Genomic DNA, 16420 nt, shown 5'->3' with positions numbered 1-16420 from the left:
TAAATATTTATGCACCCAACATAGGAGCACCTCAATACATACGGCAAATGCTAATGGCCATAAAAGGGAAAATCGACAGTAACACAATCATAGTAGGGGACTTTAACACCCCACTCTCACCAATGGACAGATCATCCAAAATGATAATAAATAAGGAAACACAAGCTTTAAATGACACATTAAACAAGATGGACTTAATTAATATTTATAGGACATTCCATCCAAAAACAACAGAATACACTTTCTTCACAAGTGCTCATGGAAAATTCTCCAGGATAGATCATACCTTGGGTGACAAATCAAGCCTCAGTAAATTTAAGAAAATTGAAATCATACCAAATATCTTTTCCGACCACAACTCTATGAGACTAGATATCAACTACAGGAAAAAACTGTAAAAAATAAAAACACATGGAGGCTAAACAATACACTACTAGATAACCAAGAGATCACTGAAGAAATCAAAGAGGAAATCAAAAAGTACCTAGAAACAAATGACAATGAAAATATGATGACCCAAAACCTATGGGACACAGCAAAAGCAGCTCTAAGATGGAAGTATATAGCAATACGATCCTACCTCAAGAAACAAGAAAAATCTCAAATAAACAGCCTAACCTTACACCTAAAGCCACTAGAGAAAGAACAAAAAAACCTCAAAGTTAGCAGAAGGAAAGAAATCATAAAGATCAGATCAGAAATAAATGAAAAAAAAATGAAGGAAACAATAGCAAAGACCAATGAAATGAAAAGCTGGTTCTTTGAGAAGATAAACCAAATTGATAAACCACTAGCCAGACTCATCAAGAAAAAAAGGGAGAAGACTCAAATCAACAGAATTAGAAATGAAGAAAGAGAAGAAACAACTGACACTGCAGAAATACAAATGATCATGAGACAACTATGAGCAACTGTATGCCAATAAAACGGACAACCTGGGAGAAATGGACAAATTCTTAGAAAAGTATAACTTTCCAAGACTGAACCAGAAGAAATAGAAAATATGAACAGACCAATCACAAGCACTGAAATTGAAACTGTGATTAAAAATCTACTAACAAACAAAAGCCCAGGGCCAGATGGCTTCACAGGTGAATTCTATCAAATATTTAGAGAAGAGCTAACACCTATCCTTCTCAGACTCTTCCAAAATACAGCAGAGGGAGGAACACTCCAGAAATCATTCTATGAGGCCACCATTACCCTGATACCAAAACCAGACAAAGATGTCACAAAAAAAGAAAACTACAGGCCAATATCACCGATGAACATAGATGCAAAAATTCTCAACAATCAACGTGATACACCATATTAACAAACTGAAGGATAAAAAACATATGATAATCTCAATAGATGTAGAAAAATCTTTCAACAAAATTCAACACCCATTTATGATAAAAAATCTCCAGAAAGTGGGCATAGAGGGAAGTTTCCTCAACATAATAAAGGCCATATATGACAAGCCCACAGCCACCATCGTTCTCAGTGGTGAAAAACTGAAACCATTTCCTGTAAGATCAGGAACATGACAAGGGTGCCCACTCACCACTATTATTCAACATAGTTTTGGAAGTTTTAGCCACGGCAATCAGAGAAGGAAAAGAAATAAATGGAATCCAAATCGGAAAAGAAAAGTAAAACTGTCACTGTTTGCAGATGACATAATACTACACACAGAGAATCCTAAAGGTGCTACCAGGAAGCTACTAGAGCTAATCAATGAATTTGGTAAAGTAGCAGGATACAGAATTAGTGCACAGGGCTTCCCTGGTGGCGCAGTGGTTGAGAGTCCGCCTGCCGATGCAGGGGACACGGGTTCGTCCCCTGGTCTGGGAAGATCCCACATGCCCCGGAGCGGCTGGGCCCATGAGCCATGGCCACTAAGCCTGCGCATCCGGAGCCTGTGCTCCGCAACAGGAGAGGCCACAACAGTGAGAGGCCCACGTATCGCAATAAATAAATAAATAAATAAAAGGAAAAAAAAAATTAGTGCACAGAAATCTCTTGCATTCCTATATACTAACGACAAAATATCTGAAAAGGAAATTAAGGAAACACTCCCATTTACCACTGCAACAAAAAGAATCAAATATCTAGGAATAAACCTACCTAAGGAGACAAAAGTCCTAAATGCAGAAAACTATAAGACACTAATGAAAGAAATTAAAGATGATACAAACAGATGGAGAGATAGAGCATGTTCTTGGATTGGAAGAATCAACATTGTGAAAATGACTCTACGACCCAAAGCAATCTACAGATTCAATGCAATCCCCATCAAACTACCAATGGCATTTATCACAGAACTAGGCCAAAAAATTTCACCATTTGTATGGAAACACAAAAGACACCAAATAGCCAAAGCAATCTTGAGAAAGAAAAACAGAGCAGGAGGAATCAGGCTCCCTGACTTCAGACTTTACTACAAAGCTACAGTAATCAAGACACTATGGTAATGGCACAAAAACAGAAATACAGATCAATGGAACAGGATGGAAAGCCCAGAGATAAACCCATGCACATATGGTCACCTTATCTTTGATAAAGGAGGCAAGAATAGACAATGGAGAAAAGAAAGCCTCTTCAATAAGTGGTGCCGGGAAAACTGGACAGCTACATGTAATAGAATGAAATTAGAACACTCCCTAACACCATACACAAAAATAAACTCAAAATGGATTAAAAACCTAAATGTAAGGCCAGACACTATCAAACTCCTACAGGGAAATATAGGCAGAACACCTTATGACATAAATCACAGCAAGATTCTCTTTGACCCACCTCCTAGAGAAATGGAAATAGAAACAAAAATAAACAAATGGGACCTAATGAAACTCAAAAGCTTTTCACAGCAAAGGACACCATAAACAAGATGAAAAGACAATCCTCAGAATGGGAGAAAATAGTTGCAAATGAAGCAACTGACAAAGGATTAATCTCCAAAATATACACGCAGCTCATGCAGCTCAATATCAAAAAGAAGCAACCAACCCAATCCAAAAACGGGCAGAAGACCTAAATAGACATTTCTCCAAAGAAGACATACAGATTGCCAACAAACACATGAAAGGATGATCAACATCACTAATCATTAGAGAAATGCAAATGAAAACTACAATGAGGTATTACCTCACACCAGTCAGCATGGCCATCATCAAAAAATCTAGAAACAATAAATGCTGGAGAGGGTGTGGAGAAAACAGAACCCTCTTGCACTGTTGGTGGGAATGTAAATTGATACAGCCACTATGGGGAACAGTATGGAGATTCCTTAAAAAACTAAAAATAGAACTACCATATGCCCCAGCAATCCCACTACTGGGCATATACCCTGAGAAAACCATAATTCAAAGAGTCATGTACCACAGTGTTCACTGCAGCACTATTTACAATAGCCAGGACATGGAAGCAACCTAAGTGTCCATCAACAGATGAATGGATCAAGAAGATGTGGCACATATATACAATGGAATATTACTCAGCCATAAAAAGAAACGAAACTGAGTTATTTGTAGTGAGGTAGATGGACCTAGAGTCTGTCATACAGAGTGAAGTAAGTCAGAAAGAGAAAAACAAATACCATATGCTAACACATATATATAGAATCTAAAAAAATGGTTCTGAAGAACCTAGAGGCAGGACAGAAATAAAGACACAGACATAGAGAATGGACTTGAAGTTACAGGGAGGGGGAAGGGTAAGCTGGGACAAAGTGGGAGAGTAGCACTGACATATATACACCCCCAAATGTAAAACAGGTAGCTAGTGGGAAGCAGCTGCATTGCACAGGGAGATCAGCTCGGTGCTTTGTGACCACCTAGAGTGGTGGGATAGGGAGGGTGGGAGGGAGACGCAAGAGGGAAGGGATACGGGGATATATGTATACATATAGCTGATTCACTTTGTTATACAGCAGAAACTAACACAACACTGTAAAGCAATTATACTCCAATAAAGATGTTAAAAACAAATAAGCATTTCTTACTCTCTCCTCTACTGCTAAAAACCACACCTGTAATCAAGTCTCACATGGGCCCACTATTATTATCTTGCAATAGAATCTGTAATGTCTTAATGAATATTGGGATAATAGAAACAACTGTGGCCAAAAGAATACTGCATTTGAAGTCTGAAAACATGGCTCTGCTAATTATTAGCAGTATGTGAATGTCCATTAAATGATAAAGTGCTATATAAGGTCAGGTTCAAGAAGAAAAAGAATTAAACTATAAGCCAGAAAGAGAAGAACAAAAAAAGATAATGGAATATAAAGGAAAGTTGTCTTAACACTGCTCTTCCCTGTTCTCTTACTCACTCCTTGCTTGGTCCATAGCCATCATCCCAATTCTACTACATTCCTGCTAAGAATCCTGTATGAGTTTCCTGTGGCTGCGTGACAAAGTACCGAAAGATGCAAGGCTTAAAATAACAGAAATTTATTGTCTCATAGTTTTGGAGGCCAGAAGCTCGAAATCAAGATGTTGGCAGGTCCATGCTGCTTCTGAAATCTGTAGGGGAGAATCTCTTCTAGAATCTCTTCCTAGCTTCTGGTGGTTTGCTGGCAATCCTTGGTGTTCCTTGGCTTGTAGCTGCAGCACTTCAATCTGTGCCTCCATAGTCACATGGCAATCTCCACATGTGTCTATGTCTTCACATGGTAGTCTTTGTGTCTCTTCCCTTCTTATAAGGACACCTACTCCAGTATGACCTCATTTTAACTTACATCTTAATTACATCTGCAAAGACCGTATTTCCAAATAAGGTCCCATGCACAGATAGCAGGGGTCAGGATTCAACATGTTTTTTGAGGACACAACAAATCCCATCTTGGGAACTCACCATTCCTCCCAAATCACTCCTACTCTCCCCTCTCCACATATTCATATCACCCCAACTTGCCTCCCTCTCTTCTCCAAAACCTCTGTCTCACATCCTTCCATAATCATATTAGAGGCCTGTCCTTAGAACGATGGGCCAGAAGAGCAACCTCCAACAGCTTGGAGTTAGAAAGACCAGTTTCTACTGCCCAGAAAGTTCTAAGGAAAGAACATTTTTGTTTCAGTTGCTGGGATTCCGAAAAAAAGATATGCTACGGGGGAATCCGAGTGAGAATTCTGAATGTAGTTTTTTATAGAGGAATTATTAGAAATTGTGGTGAAGGTCTTTAAGTCCATTAAAGGTTATATATGATGCTATTCATTGGCTTAACAACTGAAATGTCATAAGTAGCATTATTTATAGAAAAAAATGCACCCAGAGTTTCAAACAATAATCTAACAAAGGAACTTCTGGGATATATCCATTTGTAAGGGATTGCCTGCATTAAAAATATTGCTAACAAAATAGCACAGCAACAACATAAATGTTCCTCCTCAGTGGAGGCATCTTCAAGTGGAAGTTGAAGATGGTTTCAGGGAACTGAGTAGGGTAAAAGGACGAGTCAGTGTTTCCCACACTCAAGTCTTTGTGTTCTGAGAAATTTTTTAATTCTGTATTTTTATTTTGATAACACTAAAAATATATACGAATACCCAGATTATCTACATGTATACCATATAAATGAGTGATGGCAAACAATTCAGTGCTGCATTTGCATTACGAAGGCATAGGTGCCAAGAAATTCCCTAAAACAGTGCTTAATTTTTAATGTACTGGAAGCATGTCTGGCTGCTCCTAGGTTGACACATCCTAAAATCATAATGACAATCATGACTCAAGCACTCTTGTATTCCTGTTGTGTTTTTTAATCAGTTATAAGGACAAAATTTATACTTTGCAGTAACAATTTACATCTGAAAGATGTCTGCATGGAAAAAGCCTTTTATTTTTAAGAACTGAGACTTAGTTTTCTGACATTCTTAAAATGACAGTGTGGAAGAATAACATTAACTCATAAATTATCTCAAGCTAAGCAAAAAATAATACTCAAAGGTGTTTATACCAAGTGGAACCCAAATGATACTATAATGTGCTATATGAATAAACGTTGCACAACTATTCAAACAGAAGAAAGAAATGGAAGAATTAACTCATCACATAGCGCATGGCAATAGCCAATGCCAAATCAAACGAAAGCATTCTGTATCATTATCTGTATTACTGCAAGGAAATATATTACGTTTAATCCTTGCAACAGTTCATTAGCAGAATGTTTCACAGGAAATACATTATGGAAATTAAATTTTTTCCACCCTTGTATCATGGGGCATACTATTAAATTGTCCCATTAAATTAAATGCGGGGGGCATGGAAGGTGCTCAGGAAAAAGATGGGAACTCATTTTAGGAGACAGCTATGGAACAAGAGAAGGCACAGAAGTGAGAACATGCTTGAGAAGGTAAATAAACTAGCCTGATGAGATGGAATGGTCCACATTTGGCAAATGAGAAGGTATAGGGATAAGTCTAATGGCCATATGTAAAAAGAAGGCCTTGTATAAATTAAATAACTTGTATTTGCTCAAATAGTTTTTCTATTTCAGTTCAACACATGTTCTAAGGCTTTACTATATGGCACCCAATATAGTAAACACTGGAGGTATGAAGACCAGCCAGAAAGGACGTCTATACTCAAGGAAACCATAGTAAAATATGGAAGACAGACATAAACAAATAAATGAAATAAACTTTAAGGTTGAATAATCTAAGAATGCACCCAATTGTTTAGAAGATTTCTTAAAGTTTTGTGATTATCTCATCTTGGATGAAGAAAAAAAAATGCAGGTGTCAGCCTATGTATTGGGAATTTCCTCAGTATACAGTTTTTTCTTCTTGGAAGAGAGGTCAAAGTGTCTGTTTTATCCTTACTAGGTTCTCAATGCCCAGCACAGTGCCTGATATATAATAATCCCTCAAACATTTAATAAATAAATAAACACCAAGCATGTTTTGGTTTTAAATATACTATTATAGACAGATAACTTTATATTCAGTAGGACCTGGAAAGAACAATATTTTGATTACCAAACTATCTCCCTAAGATAAAGGAGTTGAGCTGAGAATAATCCAATCCTCAACTCTTCTTAGGGAGGAACTAAGCAAATGACAGAAAAGCCACCAATTCTGATGTAATAACCTTGGAGGAGACAGAAGAATGAAGAACAAACATTGATATGAGAGAGAAAAAGAAGTGTTTATGAAAATCCTGAAGTCTGGTCACAGATCAAGACTATTCTTGTTGGTATTACAAATATTCTTTTGGGGTGATGTTCTGAGACCCAACCCAACCCTTCTAACTTTCTCAGGACAGGAGACTACCCTGTCAAGTAAAACATTTGTTCTATTTTGCATTAACCACCACCACCACATAACATCACCTTGATTCTTCTTGTTTGCCCCTTCCACACACACTCACAAATATGTAAGCTACTGAGAGTAGCGATCTCCTATGTCGTTTCCAGCTATATCCCTTGCACTTAGAAGAGCGTCTAGCACATATTAGCTGTTCAATAAATGTGTGTTAAACAAAACATATGAGTGGCTCTACTCTCAGTCACAGCTATTCAAGGGAAAAAATGTCCGAAACATGACAGTATATTCCGGGATCAAGGGTGGGACAATGGAGGTACAGGTAGTTGAGAGCAATTAATAAGACAGAAAGAAAAGGACTTGATAACTGATTGTTTGTGGGGATTATGGAGGAGGGAGGTGTAAAGCATTTACTAAAGAGTCTAGTACGTGGTCAGTTTATTAAATATTGGCCAATAGTAATAAGAAGAACAACACTGTACAGGTCTGACGCTGAGGAAATAGGTCGGGGCAGAGATATAGAGCTCCTATCCGAACTGAGGAAGAAGAATTACAACACTGGGCCTTGGAGGAAGGGCACGCAGAGGGCTAGGAGCCCAGAAGTAGGAGGTAAAGCAGAAAGTGACGTCATCGAAGCAAGGGCGTAGAGAGTTTTTAGAAGATTCAAGAAATCTCAAGATATTCAAATGCTACAAAGAGGTCGTGCAGAATGCAAACTGAGGGAAAGTTAACATTCTTTTTTCCTCTGTAACAACTTAAGTGACGCATTCTGACTCTTTCACTCGAGACCCTTTTAGCGGCATAAAACGCACTTCACCAAAACTGGACCTGTCCGACAATTCGAACTGTCGACACCAGAGAAGCCCTAGTCACCCTTGCATTGCCTCCTAATTCCACCTTCCCGTCGACACCTCTGCCCTCCCTCTGCCATCGTCTCCCGGCCCAGCGCTCCCCGCTGCTTTTACCTGTCCGGACACCGTGTGAGAACTCGGGGATCGGGACAGAGTTGCGCGGGTTAGCGCGGGGTCGCCAACTGCCTGCTCCCGGAGGAGGCTGAACCGGACGCCGCCGGCTTCCGCAAAAGCGCCCCGCCCGCGCGCGGCTTCCTGGGAATGTGAGCGCTCCTCCAATGGGAGCGAGAGGCGGGGAGGGGCCTGCTGCGTTCCCAGCCCCCTCACTTCCCAGGAGCCGCACTGCATTCTGGGAGTGGTAGTTTCGGCTGGCCTATCGCCGAATCCGTCACCCGCTCCATCAACAATTCATGTTATAAACAACATCAAGCGCTGTTCCTTAGAGAAAGTGAGAGAATGCACGGCCACAAAAAGTCCACCGGCGGGATAAATGAAGAGCCGAGCTTTCCCCACCGTCTCCCTGCTTAGTCTCAGCAGGTAACATCGCCTGTTACTTCACAGACAACATAGAATTCATCTGACAGGAATTCCCTCTAATTTCGCCACGAAATTCTTTTAACCTCCTTGGATCCTTCAGCAATCCTTTCTCCCATTCTTTTGCAATAATAAAAATGGTAATAATAATAATAAACCAACTACTCTCCTTTGATGTAAACTCCCTCATCCCCTTTACATCCCTATTCCTTCTTACTAACTCAGTCGAGCTCCACTAATAAACTACTCTGTCTCGTGTCTCAACGGCTCCCTGCTTATTTGCCCTTTATTATCAGCATTTAAAGACTGTCAAAGTTTCTCTCATCTAAAATATTCCAAAGTCACGTTTCTCAACCCCACACCACCCCAAACCTCTCACCACACACAGACTTAACTTCTCCTTTCCAGTCAAAATTCTCAACGGTGTTGCTAAAATAGACACTTTTTAACCATTACCATACTTCACCTCTGCAGGATTTTACATTGGTTATTCCCTCCTTCTTGAAACCCCCTTAGTTTGGGCTGCTTTAACAAAATACCTCAGACTGAATGGCTTAAACAGAAATTAATTTTCCACAGTTCTGGAGGCTGGGAAGGTTCAGACCAGGGTGTCACAGTGTGGTGGGGTTCTGGTGAGGACCTGCTTCCTGGCTTGCAGGCTGCTGCCTTCTTGTTGTGTCCTCATGTGGTGGAGAGATAGTATCTCTCGCACATCTCTTATAAAGGTACTAATCCCATTCATGAGGGCCCCACCCTCATGATCTAATTAACTCCCAAAGATCCACCTCCAAATACAATCACATTGAGGATCCAGGCTCTAATATATAAATTGGGGTGGGAAGAACACAAACATTCACTTTATAGCACCCTTTATTCTCTTAGCTTTTTCTAAGATGCTGCACTCTTCTGGTTCCCCTCCCACTTTTGTGGCAGATCCTCATTTTCCTTTGAAATGTTCATTTTCCACAGGGCTCTTCCTTACACTCTCTTCTTTTCTCAGTTGTAAAACTTTTCTTGGGTGATCTTAACTAATCCCATTGCTTTGATTATCATCTGTATGCTGATGATTCTCACATATAGGAAGCCCAGACAAGACTCCTGTAACCCAGACTAAATATCTAATGAAAGCTGGGCATCTCTTTCAGGCACCTAAAACTTAATGTAGTCTTTAGTTGACCTAATACATTCCTACTCTCCCCTCTCCCATAAGCTGTTCCTCCTTCTCCTCTAATCCCATCTCAGTGAATGGCACAACCATGCAGTCAGTTGCCCACACCAGAAAGCTGGGTATCATTTTGGATGCTTTCACTCCCTCATAGCTCACATCCAAATAATCAGCAAGCCATGTTAATTCTATTCCCTAAATATCTCACTTGTCAAACTTCAGTTTTCTCATCTTTGAAATGAAGATAATAACGGCACCTGTCTTCAAAGATTGCTGCAGTGATAAATAAGCAATACTGCCTGGCAAAGAGTAAGCACTCAAGGACAATAAGCATTTATTGAACAAGCATTATATTTGTCATTGGTTCTTCTTTATTAGGTCTTACATAATAATAGCTAGCATTTACTTTATATTTAGGGAGAAAGAAAAGGAAAATGAGAAATGGTGAGATATTTTGTGTAAGTTACAATCCACTCCATTCCTCAGTATTTTTCCAATCATGACAAAAATATAGCAGTAGTCACAAAGCACTATACAAACTGTTCTACTCTAATGTGTGCAGCATATACCATACTTTATTTATTGTTATCAGCTCTGGATGGGCTATAAACATTAAAAAAATCATGACAAATGATCTGAGCACTAGAAACCAGAAGTAATATCTCTGTACCTACAGTATCTCCTTCACCATCTCCCTCCCACCCACTCCTCATCACTTGAAATTGTTTTATCTAAAACAAAATCTGATCATTTCCAACTTCTACTTAAAATCTTAATTCACTCCTCATTATGTAGAGGATAAAGTCTAAGATTCTAAACGGAGAATTCAAGGCCCTCCATGACCTGACCTCTCTTGACCTTCCCTGCTTCATATTCTGCTTCTCTCACCAACACATCCTGTGTTCAAGCCTACTCTTGTATGGTGTCATTCACTAATTCATCCATCTATCTATTCCTCCAACAAATATGTACTAAGTGCCTACTATGAGCCAGGCCTATTCTGGATTCTGGTGATATAGCAGTGAACAAGACAGACAATGTCCTTGCCTACTGAAGTTAACACTTCAATACCATGCTCTTTCATGCCTCAGTGACTTTGCACAGGCTGCCTCCCTTATCTAAATATTATTTACCCTTCAAGACATATCTTAAATATCACCTCTTAACTTTCCAGCAAAGTATATGCTTTTTTAAGCTTTTTCATCCTCTGCAAAGGTTTACTTTTCATCTTAATATTAATTTAATTTTATTCAATGCCTATTATTTGAGAGACAGCATAGTATCTTTTTTTTTAAAGACACCAATTGTACTGGAACATTTGTTACTTTTTAAAAAAATTTATTTATTTACTTTTGGCTGCGTTGGGTCTTCATTTCTGTGTGAGGGCTTTCTCTAGTTGTGGCAAGCAGGGGCCACTCTTCATCGCGGTGCGTGGGCCTCTCACTATCGCGGCCTCTCGTTGCAGAGCACAGGCTCCAGACACGCAGACTCAGTTGTTGTGGCTCACAGGCCTAGTTGCTCCGCGGCATGTGGGATCTTCCCAGACCAGGGCTCGAACCCGTGTCCCCTGCATTAGCAGGCAGATTCTCAACCACTGTGCCACCAGGGAAGCCCGACAGCATAGTATCTTAGAAAGAGAAGTTTTGGAGCCAGACAGTCCTGAGTTAATAGCTGTATGAACTCTAAATGTTGCCTCAATTTAGAGGTTTTAGAGCTCTATCAAAGCCCCTCTTTTACTCTATAGTCTCTCCTAAAGTAATCTCACCTGTGCTTCAAAATTTGTATCTCTAGCACAAGCATTTATTTAATAATATTAAATTATATTTAATTTAATATTTAAGTAATATTTAAGCTGAAATATAAATGTCAAGAAGGAATCAGCCATAAGAAGATCAGAGGGAACAGAAATAAAGCCATAGTGACTGGAGGGTAGTGGAAATGAGGGGAGAATAGTAGGAGAGGAGATCACACAGGCCTTTCTGCTCCTCAAATATGTCAAGCTCCTCCTCACTTTATATCTTTGCACCGGCTCTCTCTGCTTGGAGTTTTATTCCCTCTTATCTTTTTGTGGCCAGAGGGTCTTGCAAGGCTGCGTAAGCTAGAAGAAGGAGTTTGGACTTTATTCTAAGTGTAACGGGAAATAGAGAGGTTCAAGCAAAGGAGTGGTCTGATGTATGGGTTTTAAAAAATTATCTGGCTTTATTTAGCATACCAGTATACTGTCTACCCTGGTAATAAATTAATATGTACAGTTTTCAAAATATGTTGGGTAGTTTCCAAGAGGAGTGCTTCTGGATGTGTATACTACAGTGCATGCAGAACCGTTTAAATAGGTGGCTTTATAATTTGATAATTTTCAAATTTAGAAGTTCTGTTACCATTTCATCAGGTTACTGAAAAATGGATTCTCTTTTTTATAATACATGATTTTAGATAGTATGAGCTTATGGAGTAAAGGTTTCAATTTCCATTTCAGTTCCTTCAGCTACCAAACCTGGAATTATAGAACTGATGGTTTAGATAACCTTATCCAGTCTCCCAATTGTACACATGACAAAGATTACAAAGCTAAGAAGAGATGGAGCCTGGATTACAAACTAGCTTTCTTATAGTAGATGCTCCAGAACTGTCTGTTGTACTAAAATAAGATACATATATCATACAGAACTCTAGTCATATCTGAGAGATCCTGGTTTTACATTCTGCTTAACAGGATTGGATCGTGATGTGTTATTTTGTAGTTCACAAACAAATCTAGTGACTGTTGTTTTGGCATCACCATCATTCACATTATTGCAATTTATCACTGATCACCAGTGCTATTTATGCTTCTTTTCTCCTGGATATTTGGACTTGGGAAAATTTTCTTCCTGTTCATCTGTGCCCAAAATAGATCTACCTTGAGAATGCATGTTCTCCTTTGAAATTCACAATCAGTAGAGGGAGCTAACACATTATCAATATCTACAAAATCATTGACATTTGAGTATGGGACAGTTTGTTTCTCTTTGTAGCTCATTCCAGTTAGTGTCATCACACTTCCGGCTCTGTTGGTCTGAGCCATCAATGGTTCCAACATCAGCTTTGGCAAAGCAGTTGTGGATTACTTCTGAGGTTTCTATCTCACATAGCAATGAAATTCTCATCATTTGGACATGCCAATGGACATGCCATTTCTTTACACCTGCAATAGAACAGTGCTTCTCATAACATACCAAGCATTTCCATCATCCAACTTTTGATGATTTATTATTTCTCAGTCAAATGGCTACACATAGCCATGGTGCTGGCAGGCAAAAATAAAAGACTACAAACGTTTTAATTTAAACCTCTGGTGTCCATGTGCAGCTAACAGTAATAGAATGTTCACATTCTGGTAAGTCATTTTACTTTCTAATCGCAGGAGCCATTTTCCAAACAACCTGCCAGACGTCAGTGCATTTTTGTTAAGTTTATATACACACAGGAAAGTTGTGTATAAACGGGGAGTTTTCAAATTTCCATATTGATTCTAATTTCTTGCTCCTCTCAGCATTCTAATGGAGGAAAGCTGATGACCCAGCTTTCTTTCTTTATTTATTTTTCTCCAGGACAACATTCTTCTGTCAGAGTGTTCCTCTGGTTTGGTCACAGATTATAGAGGCGCATTAGATATGCCCCCAAGGACACATCTATTCAGATTTGACTTCTCATTTTCAAGACAATCATCAGCAAACAGAGTTATTGTAGGTGCTTCACTGTTTAGGTTAAGTGAAATGATATTGTGATAATGCTGAAAGCATTGTTGCCAGTCATAAAGACTTGACATCAACTCCCATTTGAAGAGCAATTTCATTAGCCTTTTCTAAAGACAAGTGAGCATCCAGATATAGAAATATCTTCCCTGGTCTGGCAAAATTATTCAAGTGTTCCACTTACTAAGTTGGCATATTTTGCTCCTCTCATTCTGTTATGAATTTTACCTCCCTCAGCTCCTTGACTTTTTCCAGTTTTCAAAAAAAAATACAGAATATTCATGAGAAAATTCCAAATTTTGTGACCATTTAACTTTTTGACTTTTCTTTTTTATCCATGAACATTTAGTCCTGGAGAAATTGGGAGCTCACTATATTTTCATTTTAATGGCATGACAAATACCGCATGGAGTGTAACAGAAAAGGCCTGCTTCATAGAACATGAACATTCTCAAAAGGGCAAGACCAAGGGCAAGCCTGAGGCTTGGTGCAGGAGATGAAAGTGCAGCACTGACAAGGCAACTAATTGTCTTAAGTTCCAAAGTTTCCAAAGCAAACGTGATGTCAAACTGTAAAATGGGTTACTTTGAATTATTTTTATAACCAAGTCAAAAATGAGGGATACTAATGACTTTGGGGTAGATACTGCTGCTATCAGACAGCAAGTAATTAGGTTTAAGACATTAAAATGATGAAACAGAGGGAAAGAAAGCACTGACTTGAAATTATCCTCCTTTACAATTCTGGTGAAAAATTGAGAACACTTAGAGTTCAAAGCTCTAAGCATAAAATCCATATGTTGGCTTACTTCTCATATGATGTAAAGAATCCACAATCTAACGCAATAGCAAACCACAAAACTGGTGTCCCTATGGGAGAGGCCTGTAACTTGACATTTGTTTTTTCCACCTTGCCTCATTTCCAATTGTTTAGAATTTTTGACTCCTCAAGCCTTCAGCCTTTAACCAATTATTTGCTGGTGGAAGGGGCTGGGGTTGTTTCTCCACACATAAACTGATCTTTGTCATCAATCACTTTCATAATGAGAGAACATCCAGGACACATAGCAGTGTCTTCCCCATTCTCCAACTCTTCCTTGGTAGGGATGAAGATGTCCATATAAGTTATCCCCACATGCACAGGGGTAGAAATACATCTCTAAGGCATGATCATATTGCAAGTCCATGATTTCTATCTTGGAACAGACCTGGTATGTTCCTACCTTTGAGTTTTTGCATCAGCTGTTTACTCAGCACTGAATGCTGAACCTCCACATCTGTGCACATGTCTTTCTCTGGTATCAAATAGTATTCTAAGATAAATATATATTACTGCATTTAATCATTGGTGTAATGGTAGGAAGTCATTATTATTGTCATCAACCTTTTTTTTCCAGATAAGAAAACCGTGGCTTCAAGTTGCACAGAAACTCAAGGGGCCAAGGTTTGCCTCCCGAGGTCTTGGCTTCCTAACCCACCCCCTCTTTCGTAAGTTTCAGAAGTTCCTTAAGAGGGAATGCAAGGAAGGATAGGCAATCAGTGTTGGTTGACTAAATCCAACAGTCCCAGATCGACCTGTTTGTTTCCGTTTGTCCCCTCCATTTCTGTTCCTGTGTCCTGAGCCTTCCTGTCACCTTGAAAAGGGATGATTACAACGCAGAAGCCACAGAGATGGGGGAGGGAGCAGAAATCTCACATTTCTCAGCAAAATGGTTGGAAGACAGTCCGTAAGTGCTACCGAAGGGCGAAGTATTTCAGAGTACACAGCCCAGGGACCTTGGCAGAAAGGGCCCAAGGGGCCCAGAGCTTGAAACAGAGCCGGGAACAAGGTCAGGGGACAGGGACCAGGCAGGCCCGGTGTTGTGTCACTGCCTGTGGCAGCTTCTCTGATAAGGGTGCAGCGCTCCAGTGAGGAATGGAAGGGTAGGAGGGCCGCTACCCTTCCATACTGAACATGGCCACTGAATGCGAGCTTGTGACCCCGGTTCGGGAAAGCAGCGGGAAACCGACTGAACCTGTGACCTTCTTCAAGGGGCAAGGGAACAGAACAATCATGAAGAGCAGGTTAGCTTTGGTTTTCTTTTGTCTCTTTTATTGCTTCTCAAAAACACAGTGAGCAGGATTTCATCTCCCTCCCCACTCGGCTCGGGATTTACCTGGAGCACTTCTCTGACAGGGTGGGGGTCGGGGTAGGGACCACCGATAGAGTCCACTCCTAGAGTCTAAAACAGTAAGGCTCACAGGGGTTGCTCTAAATCATCCCTGGGTTAGAGACTGTGGAGCTGGGACTAGAACCCAAGACGGCTGCCACCCACACCTTTGGTGTCCCCAAGGCATCACAAGCCTTTTTTTTTTTTCCTTCCCACTACAGCCTTCAACGTTATTTCAAATATGTGGCCGCGGTAGTTCCCTGTAAGGAAAAGAAATTTAAAACGGCTTCAGATAGCTTACATGTAAAGATAATGGTTTTCACACTATGTTTTAAGAGTATCTGAAAGCTGTGAGTCCATATGTAACACAATGGGAATCAAGGGATATATGTTTTTAATTTGTATATCTTACTTCCTTCTGGGAAGTAATTGCAGAGTGTTTTAGAAGCTCTGTAAAAAAAAGTGGCTGGAATTCATTCACATAACCTGTGGCTCACAAGATCTCTAGGATACACTCTTGCTCAACTCTGCACTGTATCTTCACACAGCTGTGCAGATAATTAGCTTTGTTGAGAGATGGAAATACTTTTTGTAAGAAGACAGTAAGTTTCTATGTATAATGGAAAGTCATATAGAAATTTAAGAGGATTGAATCAACATACAGGCTAATAGCTTCTATTTAGCAAACATTTATTGGAGCCTGCTGAAGACCAAGAACTGGGAGACTACAAACAAGGATA

General features: G+C 39.7%; 1 protein-coding gene across 2 annotated transcripts in view; it reads right to left on the bottom strand.

Annotated features, from left to right (window-relative positions):
- Window positions 1-8345, bottom strand: part of VAMP7 (vesicle associated membrane protein 7) — an 88361-nt gene extending 80016 nt beyond the window's left edge. Inside the window, exon 1 of one of the 2 annotated variants that reach the window (XM_082610283.1) lies at window positions 8213-8345. The gene's annotated coding sequence lies outside the window, so the exon portion shown is untranslated. The remainder of the gene's footprint in view (window positions 1-8212) is intronic. The other variant, XM_082610282.1, reaches the window with a different exon arrangement.
- Between the last annotated feature and the right edge of the window lie 8075 nt (window positions 8346-16420).

The sequence above is a fragment of the Mesoplodon mirus genome (assembly GCF_964341445.2).
Source record: "Mesoplodon mirus genome assembly, chromosome: X".
Taxonomy (NCBI): domain Eukaryota; kingdom Metazoa; phylum Chordata; class Mammalia; order Artiodactyla; family Ziphiidae; genus Mesoplodon; species Mesoplodon mirus.
This window is presented reverse-complemented; position numbering and strand designations above follow the sequence as displayed.